The sequence below is a fragment of the Pristiophorus japonicus genome, unplaced genomic scaffold, assembly GCF_044704955.1.
Source record: "Pristiophorus japonicus isolate sPriJap1 unplaced genomic scaffold, sPriJap1.hap1 HAP1_SCAFFOLD_33, whole genome shotgun sequence".
Lineage (NCBI taxonomy): Eukaryota > Metazoa > Chordata > Chondrichthyes > Pristiophoridae > Pristiophorus > Pristiophorus japonicus.
The window spans coordinates 3,728,515-3,745,808 of record NW_027253106.1 but is presented as its reverse complement, the minus strand read 5'-3'; the positions used below and the strand labels follow the sequence as shown (position 1 = coordinate 3,745,808).

General features: G+C 45.8%; 1 non-coding gene across 1 annotated transcript; it reads left to right on the top strand.

Moving 5' to 3' along the window:
• Positions 1–12,145: 12,145 nt before the first annotated feature.
• Positions 12,146–12,218, top strand: trnav-cac (transfer RNA valine (anticodon CAC)). The gene has a single exon. It is a non-coding gene; the product is annotated as a tRNA-Val (tRNA).
• Positions 12,219–17,294: the final 5,076 nt, after the last annotated feature.

Here is a 17,294-nt window from a genome sequence, read left to right as displayed (position 1 = left end):
CTCTTGTACAACAGCCCCCACAGCGAGGAGCTGACCAGTTAGCTCCCTCTGTGCTGATCGGGAATGTGTTGGCTCACCTGAAACAACTTCTGTCCCAAACTGAATGTTCTCAATCCTTCTCCTCCGCTGCCCTTTACAGAAATGTCACGGATCACCCAGCCACCGTGTTCACTTCCACATTCTCACAGTGGGGCCACAGAAGCTCCTACCGTCTCCCCGCGATCAGCGAACTCACCGAGTTTACACAATTAAACCCCAAACACGTGCCCGGCAAAGTGCAGGAGAAGCCAGATAGTCTGCAAGCTCGGTCTATCAAAGAAAGTATTGGTATTCATGGTGATTGCAGCAATTATTAATCGTCTCACAGACCTCAATTATTTTTATGCGATGAATTGATCGAGGATTGAAACCAGGTTAGTGCGCCGGGTCTTAACTCCTCGACCACCAGGGAACAGCTACGATACATGTCAAACCAGGTTAGTGCAACGGGTCTTCACCCCTCGACCACCAGGGAATAGTTACGATGCATGTCGATATATTAATATATATTTATATATGAACCTGAAGGTCAATAGCTACCTACCTCGACCTCGTGGCGCCCACGGTCGTGCGTCTAACTTTGAGTGAGAGAAACGGTTCCACAGTGACACCTGTCATGTGTTCTACATGGTTACTGCTTGTACTATTACAAGGTGTGCCACCAGAGGGCACTGCAGTGGGAGACTTGTAGCTTACCAGCACAGGTGTGCCTGGCCTCGTATAAAAGGCAGGCCACCAATAAAGGTTATCAATAAAGGACTCAGGTCACTACAGTTAAAGAACGACACATTGTCTCGTGGAATCATTATCAGAGCATTTGAAGGTATTACAAGGGAGACCAAAGCCTCAGAATTTGGAAATTCTACCAGAGCGTCGAAGTCATGCTGTAGGTGCCTGGGACAACACATTGCTCAAAGTTGTCCACACGTGAAGACAGAGTGTTTCTTCGACAGAAAGACTGGGCATCTTACGAAGGCATGCCGCCTGAAGGGTAAACCTGTTGTTAAAGCTATGAGTCCAGCGTTCAAAGCTCTGAGTCGAAATCCCAAAAGACTTCATAGCATGGAAGACCAACAACAGGACGAGGAGATGTTAGATTTACACATCATCAGCAGCACGAGTTTAATGGACAGTGATTCGGAAAGCATCAAAATCCACATAGATGTTGCTGGATTCAAGATACCAATGGAAATTGACACGGGTGCATCCGTGAGTGTAATACCGGAGTCACTGTACCGCGACAAATTGCGTGATTTCCAACTGGAGAATCCCATGATAGAGCAGCGAGGTTACTCGGGAGAGTAAATTCCTGTGGTTGGTCATATCACTGTACCGATCGGTGAAATATAAAGATTAATTTCAGAACTTGCCTCGAATAGTAGTGAAAAGAGACAAGTCTGCCTTACAAGGAATAAATTGTTTAAGCTCACTGAAGCTGGATTGCAGTCAGATTTTCTGTGTGGAAGCGAGATTTTCATCAACGGATGAGGTTGTCAAGAAGTATCCAAAGGTGTTCTGCGAAACGGAAAGTCCGATCCAAGGCTTCAAGGCGAGTGTCAGGGTACAGAAGGACGCTAGATTGGTTTACGACAAGCCCCGTTCCGTACCATATGCACTGAAGGAGAATGTTGAGCATGAACTCAAAAAACTAGAAGGTGTTAACCGTTACACTGCGGAAACATCTCCACTTTCAGCACCAGATTAACAAAATTAAACCCAATGAGATCGGGACAAAAGTTCCTCACATGCTCAGGGCAAAATAAATAATTGTCGTTCTACAAAAGAATGAACAAATTTCAGCACCAGGTCAGATGGAAATGTGAAGCGAGCAGGTGGACTGCTGAATCGCACTTTTAAGGAGTTGGTGGTGACAAAGCAAATGGGTTCTGCCGAATGATTCAATATAAGAAATGTCTGCAATAGTATTCGAACACTATCTATAGTGACCTGAACACATCACCTTAGACCACTCGGCCATCATTACTATTCAGTGCAGTGTCGCCACCTGCAGGTTGATTTTGAACTTTTGTGTCCTGTCACATGAAATAAATCAGGGCAGCAGGCGGATCTCTGCCTGACATCGGGGAAAGTGTGAGACAGAACTTGGAGCAAGGCTCTGGTTATTGTCAAACAGCAAATGAAATAATAATTCTGGAAGAATAACATTGAAACGAAATGTGATCCTGACACCCAGAAACAAGTGCTAAGGAAAAAGGTTAAATGCTGCATCCCTTCCTGCAAAAAATTCCTTTCACAAACATTTCTCTGAACAAAACAAAAATGTTCCTTTCAAAGTCATTAAACTCCCGAATTTCCACGGCCCGTAACTCTCCTGAATCAGATGCTTCAAGTTTTGCCGACTCCATCCATATCCCTTTTCTCCAAGGTCTGTCTCCCTGTTTCCCCGGTGTCAGGCAGAGATCCGCCTGCTGCCCTCATTTATTTCACTCTCTATGAATCTCTCTAATATTCCAACAGCAGCCATGGTTGTGTGAAGGTTTGTATTCTGTTAATCGTCGCCAATTGTTGTGAAAAGTAGAACACCAGGAGGCTGAGTACTGTGAGCTAAACTTAGTGTGATCTTAGTCTTCTTTATTACAACTCCAGAGCGCCTGAACCACATGGCAGCCAACCTTTTATACTGGCCCTGCAGGTGTGGCCAGGTGACCATTAGGACTCCAACAGTCACGCCCTCTGGTGGCACGAATGACAGAGTTACATACTTCACATAATTGTTATCGGTAAGAAGTATAATTCCAATGAATGCCTGAATCATCAGAAAGGACCCTGGTTTGTAGGACAAGGCTACATATCAGGAAGGAGCGTAGTTAGATGACAAGGGAAGTGATACTCTGATGATAAGTTTGGAGAATAAAAAGAGTAATTACTGGAAACACTGAGCAGGCCAGGCAGCATCTGTGGAGAGAGAAACAGAGTTAGCGTTTCAGGTTAATGACCTTCCATCAGAAGTTGGGCAGTTGTGTTAGGTAATACTATTAAAAGTTTCAATTTCACGAAGCAGGGGTAAGGAAAAGATATAAAATGTGGCATTTGGAACAGAGAGTTTAGAATCCGATTAATGTTTGATCAATGTGTACACCGAGCTTGGAACTGTAACGTGTTTGAGTTCTTCGGCTAACATTCGCAAGGTTTGGGTGTAAGTACTATTAAGTGTATGTTTAATTATTGTCTGCTTAATAAATCTGACATTTAATGTTGCGGACCCTATTCCTGCACTGCGTGTGTTCCAGCTCTGTTTGGAGCACCGATCCCTTCTATCCGTCGCTTACAGGGACAGTTGGATTCACCGTTTCTTTGTTTGGTGAAATTTAAAAGATTGAAAGCGGCGCACATCAACCTGGTCACCTACTCACTAACCGCTACACGCTGCTCCCGTGAGATGGAAGCCCAGTTACTGTTACAACTTGAACGCAGGCAAAAGCAGAACTCATTCATAGAAAGTCCAAGTCCCTGAGGCACCTGATATTTTGCACCAAACTCCTTCGCAAAGAGTTGCGGTTCGTGTGGGGTGATTAGGCACATCTTTCCCCACACTGCAACACTTCAAACATAAATCAACGGATGCAAAGCGCTTTGGGGCGTATTGAGTTCCTGAAAGGTGTTGCAGAAATGCAAGTCCTTCTTTGCAAAAGATTGATGCAATTTCAAAATTCTTGGGTAAACTGATGGCTTGTTTGGGATTTGAACCCGGGACCTCTCGCAAATTTCAAGCAATAACGCCAAAGCGAGAATCATACCCCTAGACCAACGAGCCAACTGCTCGATAAACGTGGAGATAAGGTGTAACCATTATTAAAACATTTTTAGTGTGTTGCTATTCTTGATCTGAGGAGCACATGAGATGGAATCAGTGACTTTGCTTTTTCGACCTGTCTTCTGAAGCACCGCACGGTCCAACTCCGACAGTCTATGAGCTGTTGGGACGTTAGTGTATCCAGGCTGTGGTTGGTCACCCCGAGCACAGCAGAGGGGTTTCTGCATTAGTTCTGGGTGGGGACAATATCTTTCCCGTTCTCTCTTCCTGTTGTCTGTCACCCTGTGCTTTGGTTTCTCTATTTATTCCCGTGTCTCAGTTTCTAGTGTTTAAAAGGGAACAAAAGATGAAATGGGTGTCACTGTGGAACAATTTATCTCACTCAAAGTTAGACACACTACTGTGGGCAGCACGAGGTCGAGGTAGGTAGCCGTTGAAATTCAGGTTCACATATAAATATATATAAATATATCGACATGTATCGTAACTGTTCCCTGGTGGTTGAGCGGTTAAGACTCGGCGGACTAACCTGGTTTCAATCCTCAATCAATTCATCACATAAAAATAATTGAGGTCTGTGAGACGATTAATAATTGCTGTAACCACCATGAAGACAAATACTTTCTGTGATAGACCGAGTTTACAGACTATCTGGCTTCTCCTGCCCTTTGCCGGGCACGTATTCGGGTTTAATTTTGTAAACTGGGTGAGTTCGCTGATCGCGGATAGAAAGGTAGGAGCCTCTGTGGCCCCACTGTGAGGATGTGGAAGTGAACACGGTGGCTGGGTGATCCCTGACATTTCTGTAAAGGGCAGCGGAGGAGAAGGATTGAGAACTTTCAGTGTGGGACAGAAGTTGTTTCAGGTGAGCCGACACACAATGCCGATCAGCACAGAGGAAGCTCACTGGTCACCTCCCCTCTGTTGGCGTTATTGTACCAGAGGTTTCTGTAGTGTAGTGGTTATCACGTTTGCTTTACACGGGAAAAGTCCCTGGTTTAATCCCATGTTTAGTCTCCTGGCAAATGCTGCCTGACCTGCTGAGATTTCCAGCATTTGCTATTTATTCTCCTGGTAAAAGGGCTCCCTTATTCCTTAATTGCTCTTTATTTCACTTCAATAAATAGATAACTTTGACTGAGAGAAAACGGATCCACCGGGGACCTTTTGCGTGTTAGGACAACGTGATATCCGCTGTACTGCAGCCCATCAAAGGGTGAGAAACCACTGAATATAAAGGATGAGCTGGTCAACGTCAAACCCTCCTTTCTTATACAGCAGTGGCGTGAACGGGAGTCAGACGCCACAAAGTTTAATTAAAGACACAAATACAAGTAACACTTGCAAATCTTTTCAGTGTAAAATTCTTTCACTTTATTTGAAATCCGACAGCATTGAATCTGAAAATACGTACGGTGGGATTTTATCTTCACGACTGATTTTATTTTGTGTGCATGATATGAAAAACCGGTGCTACTAAATTTGATAAAAGTTGCCCCAGATCCCTGAAGACTTTGAACCCGAAAGTTAAAATACAGTGAGTAAAATGGGATATGGCTTTCGAGTTAAGATGTAAAGCACAGGCCAAATGATTGATGTATGGAATGTCCCTGAGTTAGCATTTGTTTGATTGTGCAAAACAAGGTGAGGGGTTAATTAATTATGGTTTCCCGTGAAAGCAAGAGAAAGGTTTTCGAGCAAACCATTCGGTGACTGTCCGATGAGCGCTGTTTGTGATACCTGGTGGGAATGGGCGGGGATGTTAAAGCCCCTTGTATTGCAGAACCTTCATATAGACGAACATCTCCAGCTCACAGTGTAGGTCTCATGGTGCAACGGTAGTGTGTCTGATTCCAAATTAGAAGGTTGCGTTTTCAAATCACGTTAGGGTCAGTGTTTTTGGGATATTTTTATTCCAGAATTAATATTTCATTTGCTGTTTGACAATAACCAGAACCTTGCTGTAATGTCTGTCTCACTGTTTCCCCGGTGTCAGGCAGAGATACGCCTGCTGACCTTATTTATTTCATGTGACAGGACACAAAAGTTCAAAATCAATCTGCAGGTGGCCACACAAAGTACTGCATAGTGTGGATGGCCGAGCGGTCTGAGGTGCTGTGTTCAAATTGCAGTTTTCTCTGAAGGTGAGGGTTCGAATCCCACTTGTGACTTTTCTGATCTTTAAGCGGAACCCATTTGTTTTGTCATCACCAACTCCTTAAAAGTGCAATTCAGCAGTCCACGTGCTCGCTTAACATTTCCGTCTGACCTCGTGCTGAAGTTTGTTCATTCTTTTGTGGACCATCAATCAGATATTTTGCCCTGAGCATGTAAGGAACTTTTATCCCGATCTCATTGTGTTTAGTTTTGGTAATCTGGTGCTGAAAGTGGAGATGTTTCCGAAGTGTAACGGTTAACACGTTCGCCTCACACGCGAAAGCACCTCGGACGGAAATATTTTCTGGAGCTTTCTCATGCATGTTCAGAGGAGAGTTTGTTCTCCTGTGAAAGGTCAAGAGATCATAAGAACGTAAGAGTTAGGAACAGGAGTCAGCCATTCGGCACATTTTCAAGTTTTCAAGATCTTTCCGCCCGGTTTCGGACCGGGGACCTTTCGTGTGTGAGGCGAATGTGATAACTACTACACTTCGGAAACACTATGATAGAATCGATCACAGGATAAAACCACAGCTCTAACCTACACAGCTAGCCGAGAATTCAGGAACTTGTTTCAAGAGAATAGAATGATGGTGCTATATTTAAGAAGGCTGTAAGTGTGGCCTTCGACAGCGTGGACCATTTTCCACGCCTCGGGAACCTACTATCAGCAAGGGCAGACATCGAAGACGAGGTCCAACACCGCCTCCAATGTGCCAGCACAGCCTTCGATCACCTGAGGAGGAGAGTGTTTGAAGACCAGGACCTCAAATCTGGCACCAAGCTTATGGTGTGCAGGGCGGTGGTGATAACTGCCCCGCGGTATGGATCCGAGACATGGACTATATACAGCAGACATCTCAAATCACTGGAGAAATACCACCAGGGCTGTCTCCGCAAGATCCTGCAAATCCCCTGGGAGGACAGACGCACCAACATCAGTGTTCTCGATCAGGCCAACATCCCCAGCATTGAAGCATGACCACACTCGACCAGCTCCGTTGGGCTTGCCACATTGTCCACATGCCCAACACGAGACTGTCTAAGCAAACGCTCTACTCAGAACTCCGATACGGTAAGCGAGCCCCAGGTGGGCAGAGGAAACGTTTCGGGCACACCCTCAAAGCCTCCCTGATAAAATGCAACATCCCCACCGGCACCTGGGAGTCCTTGTTCCTCGGGTTGAGTTGCCTGTGCTGCATGATCCGTGCCGGATCGATCATCCTCTTCCACGTGGTATGTCACAGCACGTTTGCACATTCACTGGAGGTACCCCATCGTTGTGCAGCCTTTGCACACGTAGTGCTTGAATCGATATTGATGGGCCCGAGGATTATCCCCGCAGCACCAACACGGTGCTAATAGATTCACATCGATCCCCGATGGCGGACTCTGAGTCATCACAGGTCTTGCAGCCACAGACGTATAGACCCTGCCATATGCAGTTCGGCCTGCTAGCGACATCATTTTATGCACAGTACTTGCCGATGAGCTTCGATGTTGAGAAGATATCTGTTTGGTGTTATCGTCCGTGGCCATGCATGCCTGGGCGATTGCGATGGCCCTGCTCTGGTCTCGGGTTTCAGCAGCCAGCAGCTTTCGAAGAATGACCTCGTGGCTGATGCCCAGCACGTAAAAGTCCCACAGCATTTGCCCCAACGCAGCTCCAAAATAGCAAAGTCCCGCGAGCTGTCTCAGGTCGGTGACATAATCCGCCAGGTCCTGGTCCCCGGAGCGATGGTGCGTGTAAAAACGATATCTGGCCAGGAGGATACTCTCCTTCGGCTTTAGGTAGTCCCAAACCAGTGTGCATAACGCTGAATATTCCTTCTCCTTTGGTTTTGTCGGTGTGAGCAGATTCTTGATGAGGCTGTATATTTTCGGCCCACAGATGGTGAGGAGAACCGCCCTGTGCTCGGCCACGTTAGTGTCTCCTTCCAGCTCGTTGGCCACAAAGTACAGGTCGAGCTGCTCGACGAAGGCTTCCCAATCATCATCCTCTTTGGATCTCTCTAATATTCCAACAGCAGCATGGTTGCGTGAAAATTCGAATTCTGTTACTCGTCGCCAATTGTTGTGCATAGAAGGACTCCCCGAGGCTGAGTTCTGTGAGCTAAATTTAGTTTGATCTTAGTCTTCTTTATTACAACTGCAGTGTGCCTGAACTACATGGCAGCCAACCTTTTATACTGGCCCTGTTCGTGTGGGCAGGTGACCATTAGGACTCCAACAGTCGCGCGCTCTGCTGGCAAGTATTACATCGTTACATACTTCACATAATTGTTATCATTAAGAAGTTATAATTCCAATGAATGCCTGAATCATCCGAAAGGAGCCTGGTTTGTAGGACAAGGCTACATATCAGGAAGGAGTGTAGATAGATGACAAGGGAAGTTATATTCTGATTATAAGTTTGGAGAATAAAAAGAGTAAATGCTGGAAACACTGAGCAGGTCAGGCAGCATCTGTGGAGAGAGAAACAGAGTTAACGTTTCAGGTTAATGACCTTCCATCAGAAGTTGGGCACTTGTGTTCGGTAATACTATTAAAAGTTTAAATTGTCACGTAGCAGGGGTAAGGAAAAGATATAAAATGTGGCATTTGGAACAGATAGTTTAGAATCCGATTAATGTTTGATCAATTTGGACACCGAGCTGGGAACTGTAACGTGTTTGAGTTCTTCGGCTAACATTCGCATCGTTTGGCTGTAAGTACTGTTAAGTGTATGTTTAATTATTGTCTGCTTAATAACTTTGACATTTAATGTTGCGGACCCTATTCCTGCACTGTGCGTGTTCCAGCTCTGTTTGGAGCAGCGATCCCTTCAATCCGTCGCTTACAGGGACAGTTGGATTCACCGTTTCTTTATTTGGTGAAATTTCAAAGATTGAAAGCGGCGCACATCAACCTCGTCACCTACTCACTAACCGCTACACACTGCTCCCGTGAGATGGAAGCCCAGTTACTGTTTCAAGCTTGAACGCAGGTACAAGCAAAACTCATTCACAGAAAGTCCAAGTCCCGGAGGCACCTGTTTATTTGCACCGAACTCCTTCGCAAAGAGTTCCAGTTCGTGTGGGGTGATTTGGGCACATCTTTCCCCACAATACAACACTTCAACACTTCAAACATAACTCAACGGCTATAAAGCGCTTTGGGGCGTCATGAGTTCCTGAAAAGTGTTGAAGAAATGCAAGACCTTCTTTGCAAAAGTTCGATGCAATTTCAAAATTCTTGGGTAAATTGGGGGCTCGTCCAGGATTTGAACCCGGGACCTCTCGCAAATTTCAAGTATCAAACCCCCCAAAAAAATCATACCCCGAGACCAACGAACCAACTGTGCAGCAAATGTGAAGATAAGGTGTAACCATTATTGGAGCATTTTTAGTGTGTTGCTCGTCTTGATTGGAGGAGCACATGAGACGGAATCAGTGACTTTGCTTTTTCGAGCTGTCCTCTGAAGCACCGCACAGTCCAACTCCGACAGTCAATGAGCTGTTGGGACGTTAGTGTATCCAGGCTGTGGGTGGTCACCCCGAGCGCAGCAGAGGGGTTTCTGCATTCGTTCTGGGTGGGGACAGTATTTTTCCCCTTCTCTCTTCCTCTTGTCTATAACCCTGTGCTTTGGTTTCTCAATTTATTCACCTGTCTCAGTTTCTAGTGTTTAAAAGTGAACAAAAGATGAGATGGGTGTCACTGTGGAACAATTTCTCTCACTCAAAGTTAGACACACTACCGTTGCACCACGAGGTCTAGGTAGGTAGCCGTTGATATTCAGGGTCATATATAAATATATATATGTATATCGACATGTATCATAACTGTTCCCTGGTGGTCGAGGCGTTAAGATCTGGCGCACTCACCTGGTTTCAATCCTCGATCAATTCATCGCATAAAAATAATTGAGGTCTGTGGGACGATTAATAATTCCTGTAATCACCATAAATATCAATACTGTCATGTATCTCACGCTACTGTACATAACTGTACCTTACCATGCCATACATGACTGTAACCAGAGATGACCTGTAACCACAAACTTACCTTACCACCAGGGGTGCATTTGCAGGAGACACTGGATACCTTTCCCAGACAGGTATATAAGGACAGGTCTCAGGCAAGTGTGGCATTCGAGAGCTGTGTAATAAAGGTGCAGATCCAGAGTGAACTTGACTTCAGTATGTGCCTCGTGTGAGTCTGTATTACAGCGTCAGGACTTTTCAGTGGCGACGAGTTACGGGATTACAGAATCCACAGAATGGCGACCAACGACTCAGATGAAAAATACAATGCTGGAGATAATTGGGAGGACGTTATAGAAAGGCTCCAGCAAAGCTTTGTAACCAAAGACTGGTTAGGCGACAATAAGGCAGACAAGAGAAGAGCCCATCTCTTGACCAGCTGCGGCGCGAAAACATACGCTTTAATGAAGGACCTGCTGGCACACGAGAAACCAGCAAGCAAGACGTTTGAAGAATTGATCACACTGGTAAGAGACCACCTGAAGCCAGCAAGCAGCCTACACATGCAAGCTACCTCGGACCCGTGCCAAAGCTCCCCGTACATCGAGCACAGGCTCAGGAAAACCCCGGGGGCGAGGATATCCCGGTCACTGGGCCTTCCAGCTGCACTGAACAAGTGCCCGTTTTGAAACTTTCCAGTGTAATAACTTGCAACTGGAGCATCCAACAGTCAGGATGGCCGAGCGGTCTAAGGCGTTGGTTCAGGTCACTGTCTCCTCTGGAGGCGTGGGTTCAAATCCCAATTCTGAAATTCAGCGTTTTTAATTACAAACTCATTTGTTTGGACACCACTCTGAAGTGCTTTGGACATCCATCGAAGTTAATAAAATGACGCCATTTCAATTACAAACAGTGATATCAAAGTTACTTCTCAAACCGGGAATCGATCCTGGGTAGCTGCAGCGAAAGGAATGGCTTTGTGAAGCATTGAAATGTGCCCCCTAAATATCTCGCACTGCTCATTTAAAAACACGGTTAAAATTTGTTTCAGTGCATAAGAAGGCAGTCTCGAAGGGCCAAATGGCCGATTCCTGCTCCTGGTTTATGTGTTCTTATACAGAGCACAGAATAAATGATTAAATGATCAACTCTCCCTCAGTTCGCATTTCTTTCATTGTGCAAAAGAAGATTATGGGTTCTATTAAAGATGTTTTCTTGTGAAAGCACCAAAAAGTTTAAGGAAAATAATTCGTCCAACGTGGGGTTTGAACTTACAACCCTGAGATTAACAGTCCCATACTCTACCGACTGAGCTAGTCAGGACTGTTTAAGTTGCACCTTCCTGTCACTGATCGCTGCCAGAGATCTGTTGGCTCCGCACCATGGGTTTATCTCGAAATTCAAACCTCGAAACTGGTTCTCCTGATTTCCAAGCCACTTGTATTGCAGAACCTTCATTTCGACGAACATCTCCACCGCACTGTGTAGGCCTCGTGGCGCAACGGTAGTGTGTCTGACGGTAAATCCGAAGATTTTGTGTTCCAATCTGGTCGGGGTCACTGTTCTTTCAGATATTTGTTTTCCAGAATTAATATTTCCTTTGCTGTTTGGCAATAACCAGACCCTTGCTCCAAGGTCTCTCTCACTATTTCCCGGTGTCAGGCAGAGATACGCCTGCTGCCCTCATTTATTTCATGTGACAGGACACAAAAGTTCAAAATCAACCTGCAGGTGGCCACACACAGCACTGAATAGTCAGGATGGCCTGACTATTATCCCTACCACAGTGGATAACCTCAAATTTCCCACATTATACTCCATCTTACAAATTACAGCCCAGCCACTGAGCCTATCGATATCGCTTTGCAGATTGTTTGTGTCCTCCTCACAACTTGCTTTCCCACAGATCTTTGGATCACCATGGCAACATTACCAACATGCAGAGCACAGAACCAATTATTGACCGACTGACTTTCCCTCTGTTAGGATTTCTTTCATTGTGCAAAAGCAGATTATCGATTCCTTAACGATGTTATACCATGAAAGCAAAATAAAAGTTAAACGAAAATAAATTGCACACTTGAAAGGAATATTTTATTTTGGTGCAGTTCCGGTCAGAGAGATGTTGTGAAAGGAACTTTTTGCAGAGAGAGGGATTGAGTATTGCAGCTTGTTGCTGAACATTTCTCTCTGGGCATAGCATTAGGCGTTAGTTTCTGTAGTGTAGCGGTCATCACATTCGCCTCACACACGAAAAGTTCCCGGTTCAAGCCCGGGTGGAAACATTATTTCTGAAACAAAAATTGGTTTTAAATGTTCATTGTTCATGTGACAATGGCCTCCTTCCGTGCTGTAAACTTCTCTGACTCCATGGTGAGCAATGAACATTTAAAACCAGTCTCCTAAATTACAGAGTGTGTAAAATCAGAAAAGGAATAAAACTTCCTAAATGATTCAAGTTTCACAAATTATTAAAATTAAGTTGTTGATATTTCGACTGTCGCTCAGTGATCATGTTAGCATTTATTTCATTCTGCTAAATAATGCTATCGGTTAATACCAGCAAATACAAGCCGCATTTCAAACCCGGAAACAACTCATTCATTATTCACCCTTCCCAGTTCCAGTGCACAGAGGGTTGTTCATCCTCCATCCCAGAAACTCAAATCCAACTTCTGACATTCCTATTTTTCTAATTACCAACTCATTTGTTTTGACACCACTCTGAAGTGCTTTGGGTCATCTGTGTAATTTAATTAAATTACTTCAATTTAATTAAAAACCCTGGTAGCAAAATTACTTCTCTAACTGGGAATCGAACCCTGTAGCTGTCGTGATCAGAATGTTTTTGTGAAGCATTTAAATATGCTCTCTAAAAATCTCGCATTCCTAATTTACAAATAGGGTTACCATTTGTTTCAGTGTGAAAGAAGGAGATTGAAAATGACAACAAAAACACCAGGCAGCGACTGCATTAAGACAAATTCAAACTTTTCACAAAGTTGGTTTACGAAGTAACGGCTGAGCTAAAGTTGGCACTCACCAGTCCCATCAGAATTTTAAATGTTTCTATGAGATCGCCTTCATCCTTCTAAATTTCAATGTACAAAGACCCAGTTGATCCAGTCTCTCCTCATATGTCAGTCCGGCTTGCCCCTTATCCTTATACAGTGTTCCCTGGTTCTGGACTTCCCCAACTTCGGGAACATTCTTCCTGCATCGAACCTGTCCCGTCCCATCCAAATTTTAAATGTTTCTATGAGATCCCCTTTCATCCTTCTAAACTCCAGTGAATACAGGCCTAGTTGATCCAGTCTCTCCTCATATGTCAGTCCTGCCATCCCGGAAATCAGTCTGGTGAACCTTCGTTGCACTCCCTCAATAGCAAGAACGTCCTTCCTCAGATTAGGAGACCAAAACTGAACACAATATTCCAGGTGGGGCCTCACCAAGGCCCTGCACAACTGCAGTCAGACCTCCCTGCTCCTATACTCAAATCCCCTCGCTATGAATGCCAACTTACCATTTGCCTTCTTCATCGCCTGCTGTACCTGCATGCCAACTTTCAATGACTGATGAACCATGACAACCAGCTCTCGTTGCACCGCCCCTTTTCCTAATCTGCCGCCATTCAGATAATATTCTGCCCTAGTGTTTTTGCCCCCAAACTGGATAACCTCACATTTATCCACATTATACTGCATCTGCCATTCATTTGCCCACTCGCCTAACCTGTCCAAGTCACCCTGCAGCCTCTTAGCGTCCCCCTCACAGCTCACACCGCCACCCAGTTTAGTGCCATCTGCCAACTTGGAGATATTACACTGTTACATGTTCATTACATGTTACAATGAACATTCTGAATCAGACACCTCAAGTAAAGTGTGTGCAATGGGCAATGATTCAACAATTAACATAAGTATGTAAGGAGCAGGAGTCGGACATTCGGCCCCTCGAGCCTGCTCCACAATCCAATAATATCGTGGCTGTTCTGATCATGCACCCCTGCTCTTTTTATACTCCTCTCGAGTTTCTGCAGTGTCGATTTTTCGCTATCTGTCATAAGCTTCCCTTTTTCCTTTATCTTACCCTGTGTGTCCCTTGAGGAATTTTTATCCCCCATCTGACTTTACTCACTCTGTGTTTTAGGAGACTGGTTTCAAATGTTAATTGCTCATCATGGAATCAGAGAAATTTACAGCACGGAAGGAGACCATTCGGCCCATCGTGTCCGTGCCAGCCGACAAACAGCTCCCCATCCCAGTCCCACTTTCCAGCTCTCGGTCCGTAGCCCTGCAGGTTACGGCACTTCAGGTGCACATCCAAGTACTTTTTTAAATGTGCAGAGTGTTTCTGCATCGATCACCCTTTCAGGCAGTGAGTTCCAGTGATTTCCCCTCAAATCCCCTCTAAACCTTCGACCAATTACTTTAAATCTGTGCCCCCTGGTTGTTGAACCCTCTTCTAAGGGAAACAGGTCCTTCCTGTCCACTCTATCCAGGCGCTTCATATTTTATACACCTCAATCCTCTCCCCTCAGCATCTTCTGTTCCAAGGAAAACAAACCCAGCCTCTCCAATCTCTGCTCAGAGGTAAAATTCTCCAGTCCCGGCAACATCCTCATAAACCTACTCTGTACCCTCTCCAGTGCAATCACGTCCTTGCTGTAATGTGGTGACCAGAACTGCATGCAGTACTCTAGCTGTGGCCTAACAGTTCAAGAATAAGCTCCCTGCTCTTGTATTCCAAACCTCCGTATAATCGATCTGGACAGCAGCCTGTCCTGTCGAGAGGTGATCGTGGGAGGCTGAGCCTTAGTGGAATCGGAGAGGAGGAGGTTCTCTGCTGATCAACATGCAGTCACCCACAATTCCTCATTCTTTAGGCGGGACTGTGTTACTGTAAATTGGGGTGGATTAGTAAGAGAGTCCATGTCATTACTGGCTTGCAACAAAAGCTATTTACCCAACGTGGGGCTCAAACCCCCAACCGTGAGATTAAGAGTTTTATATTTGACCAAGTGAGCTGGCTGGTCTTGGCAAAGCTATGGATCCTTGTTGTATCTCAAATCTTGTGGGTGGATTAATTATTGTAATAATGGTTGAGTATCTCACAGACTTTAATTATTTTTGCCAACATGTCATCGGGAACATTCTTCCTGCATCCTCGTGAACCTTGTCTGAACTGCCTACAGTGTAAGTATATCGCTCCTTAAATAAGGAGACCAAAACAGTTAGCATTTCTTTCATTGTGCAAAAGAAGATTAAATCCCGTGAAAGCAACATAAAAGTTTAAGGAAAATAATTCACCCGACGTGGGGCTCAAACCCATGACCCGGAGATTAAGAGCCTCCTGTCCTACCGACTGAGCTAGCCGGGCTTCTCTACATCGCTCCTGTCAATCCCCTTCAGTTACTGGTCAATGGTGATTCCAGGCTGTTGATGGCGGGGGATTCGGCGATGGTAATGCCGGTGACAGCCGGGCCTGCTTCAGTTGCATCTTCCTGTCGCTGATTGCTGCCAGGCGCCTGTTGGCTCCGCCCCGTGGGTTTATCTCGAACTTCAAACCACGAAACAGGTTCTACTGAATTCCAAGGTGTGCACGGAGATCAACCATCAAAAGCTCTGTCATTAACCACAGGGGGTCCGGCAATTTTCTGATCGCAATGCGCTTTCAGTCCTTGTCCTTAAAATTGTGGATGTGTAAATTGGGGAGTTTAATGACTTTGAAAGGAACATTGTTGTTTGGTGCAGTTCCAATCAGAGAAATGTTTGTGAAAGGAACGTTTTGCAGAGAGAGGGATTGAGCGCCTGTTGGCGGAAACATTTTTGAAATGAAATCTTGTGGACGATAAAATGGAACAAGAGCAGTCCGGGGTACATTGTCACATGATGCAAGCTACCTCGGACCCGGACCAAAGCTCCCCGTACACCGAGAAGAGGCTCGGGAAAACCCCGGGTAGATGATATCCCGGTCACTGGGCCTTCCAGCAACACTGAACAAGTGCCCGGTCTGAAACTTTCCAGAGCAATAACTTGGAACGAGAGCATCCAACAGTCTCTTGGGATACCTTGGAACTTCAGGGGATGCGCTCCCTGGTGGTGGAACATGGGAGTGCATGCTTTACAGAGAGACAACATCACTCCCCCGCCAAAGTCAAAGTGAAAACTATTTACAAGGTGAGGCGGTCGGGAGCATTTCTTTCCCTGGTGGACCGCCTCGGTACAAATGTCTGTTCTGGTGTTTTGGCTGTGCCCTCGCTGAGCAGGCGTGTTGTTGGCCCTGCAGGGCTGCTGGTTGAGTCTGGCCTTGCTGGGCTGTTGTGTGTGATGGGTTCGATTTCCGATCCGTGGTGGTGTCGTTGATCCTTTGGGTGTGTGTTGCGGGTTCGAAAAAGGTGGTGTCTGCTGTGGGTTGTTCAGGGCAGTCTGTGAACCGCAGCCTCGTTTGGTCCTGGTGCTTTCTGCAAATTTGTCCATTGTCTCGTTTGAAGACAAACACCCGACTCCCTTCTTTCGCGATCACCGTGCCCGCGATCCACTTGGGACCATGTCCATAGTTTAGCACATATACAGAGTTATTCAGATCAATTTCCCGTGACACAGTGGCGCGACCATCATTTACATTTTGTTGCTGACGCCTGCTCTCCACCTGATCATGCAGGTTGTGGTGTACCAGCAAGAGTCTACTTTTAACTGTCCTTTTCATGAGTAGCTCAGCCGGGGGCACCCCTCTGAGCGAGTGGGGTCTCGTGCAAAAGCTGAGCAGTACTCGGGACAGGCGGGTTAGGAGTGAGCCTTCTGTGACTCGTTTGAGGCTCTGTTTGATTGTTTGTACTGCCCGCTCTGCCTGCCCATTGGAGGCTGGTTTAAACGGGGTCGAGGTGATATGTTTGATCCCATTGCGGGTCATGAATTCTTTAAATTTGGCACTGGTGAAACAAGGCCCGTTGTCACTGACCAGTATGTCAGGCAGGCCGTGGGTGGCAAACATGGCCCTCAGGCTTTCAATGGTGGCGGTGGCGGTGCTTCCCGACATTATTTCTCATTCAATCAATTTTGAAAATGCATCCACCACCACCAGGAACATTTTACCAAGAAATGGGCCTGCATAGTTGACATGGATCCTCGACCCTGGTCTGGAGGGCCAGGACCACAAACTTAGTGGTGCCTCTCTGGACGCGTTGCTCAACTGAGCACATACGCTGCATTGCCTTACACAGGACTCTAAGTCAGAATCGATACTGGGCTAGTACATGTGGTATCTCGCTATCGCTTTCATCATTACTATACCCGGGTGTGTGCTGTGGAGATCCGAGATGAACGTCTCCCTGCCCTTTTTTCGTCGCACTACGCGGTTAC